This window comes from Charadrius vociferus, unplaced genomic scaffold (genome assembly GCF_000708025.1).
Source record: "Charadrius vociferus isolate BGI_N301 unplaced genomic scaffold, ASM70802v2 scaffold1116, whole genome shotgun sequence".
Classification (NCBI taxonomy): Eukaryota; Metazoa; Chordata; class Aves; order Charadriiformes; family Charadriidae; genus Charadrius; species Charadrius vociferus.
The window spans coordinates 50,515-52,326 of record NW_009648801.1 but is presented as its reverse complement, the minus strand read 5'-3'; positions in this window follow the sequence as shown (position 1 = coordinate 52,326).

The window sequence follows — 1,812 nt, the reverse complement described above, 5'->3', positions numbered from 1 at the left end:
TCCCCCGGGTGTCCCCGCGTCACCCCGCGCCGGGGCCGCGCTGCCGCTCCCCGTCCTGCAGCAGTTAAAAGCCACCTGAGCCCCTGCGCTGCCCCGGTTGTGGCCGGAGTTCGGAACCTCTCGGGGGTTCTTTTTCCTTCTGCTGCGCTCCCCGAGTCACGAGAAAAATAAAACAATTTACGTGCTTTAATTTTCCTCGTGAAGGAAGTGGTTTCTGCTCCGCTGGGTCCTCCGACCGAGTCTAATAAACCCTTTCTAGCCCAACATGTAATGCAGGATGTCATTTGTTAAACTGGAAAGCTTGCATGGTTTCCTGCGTTTTAAGTGGTGAGATTGAGTTACCTGGGAGCGTTCAGCAGAAAAAAAAAAAAAAAACCCAACACCTCCGGTAGAAAAATTTGGTATTAAAAATACTGAGGTAGTGAAGTTCTAAAGTCTCAGGTGTGGGCATCCTGGGGCGTAACAGCTCTTCGCATGGAGCTAATGGCACCCAAAATGTTGGCTACTGGGAATGTAGAGCAGGTCTGGGAGTGGAGTTCCCGGCGTTTACCTACGGTGGGGGCCCGCGTGTCTGCGGCTCCCTTCCACCCTCGAAACGCGGCTGAGGTACCCAGAGCTGTGCGGGGCCCTCTGGGAGGGCAGACCCGGCGCCGGGAGCTGCGGGAGCTCATCACCTCGACCGAGCGACAGTGGGGTCGGTCTGGGGACAGTTGCTGGGAAGAGTTTCGGCTGGTGACTCAGTTGTTGTTTGAGGTGTGTTGTCCTCGAAGAACTGTGCTAATGACAGGTTTGCGGAGCAGGTCACAATTTCCCCGGGCACCCGGGTGCAGCCCGGTAAGGAGTGTGCTGGGCGGCTTGTGCCATCGCAACAACTGCGTTTAATGAAGCTCATTCCCCTGAGAAATGAGGGGTGAAGGGTGGATGCCGCCTGGGCTCTTCTGCCTCTGACCATCGGCTCCATCGTTCCCGAGCTGCGGGTGTAGAGATGGAGCGGAGCGCCCTTGGCCCGGAGCGAGCAGCAGTGCTGTCTCCATCGAAGCCTGGCTCCTCTGGCTGGAGTGCAGAGGGGCCCCAAGAGCCAAAGACGGACTCGAGAGGAGTCCAAAGGTCTCTATCAGTTAGTGACCACTTCAATGTCTTAGTATTTTAGTGGGGGCAGATGGGGTGTTGGGAGCGAGGACGTGGAGCTGGAGGCAAATCTCGTGGTTTTACCCACCATCGGCGTCTCTGCGCTGGGAGCTGGAGGGGGACTGTCCTGATCTGCCGTTCCTGCAGTGGATGAGGAGCCTTGTCTTCTCTGAAGAAGACGATGCTTTTCTTGGCCTCTGGAGATGTGTGGCATGGGGGGTGTGCAGGAACCGGGTGTTTGCCTGTTTCTTTGAGGGCTTCTGTGACCCGCTGGAGCCCAGCGCGAGGGTGGGTGGCTCAGGGGCTGTGTGGATTCTCCAGACCTCTGTAAGTTTTGGAGTCTCCCGGTCCAAAACCAGCCCTGGTGCTTCAAGTCCCCATTGACCAAGGAAGTTTTTTGGCGTGTGCAGTAGTGGGAACATGGCAACGGTTGGGAGGAGAGAACCTCGAGGTAGGGGGGACGACAGTGGGGGAGGTTTGGCCCTCACCTCCTCACAGCCACCAAACCCCACGCCGCAGGGTTTGAAAGCTGTGTAGATACGGTGCTCAGCGACATGGTATAGAAGTGGGCCTGGTGGAGTTATAATGGTTGGACTTGATGATCTTGTCTCTTCCAGCCACAACGATTCTGTGGTGGATGGCAGCCCCACGCTTTGCTTCCAGTTGCTGCCATCATCCTGCCGG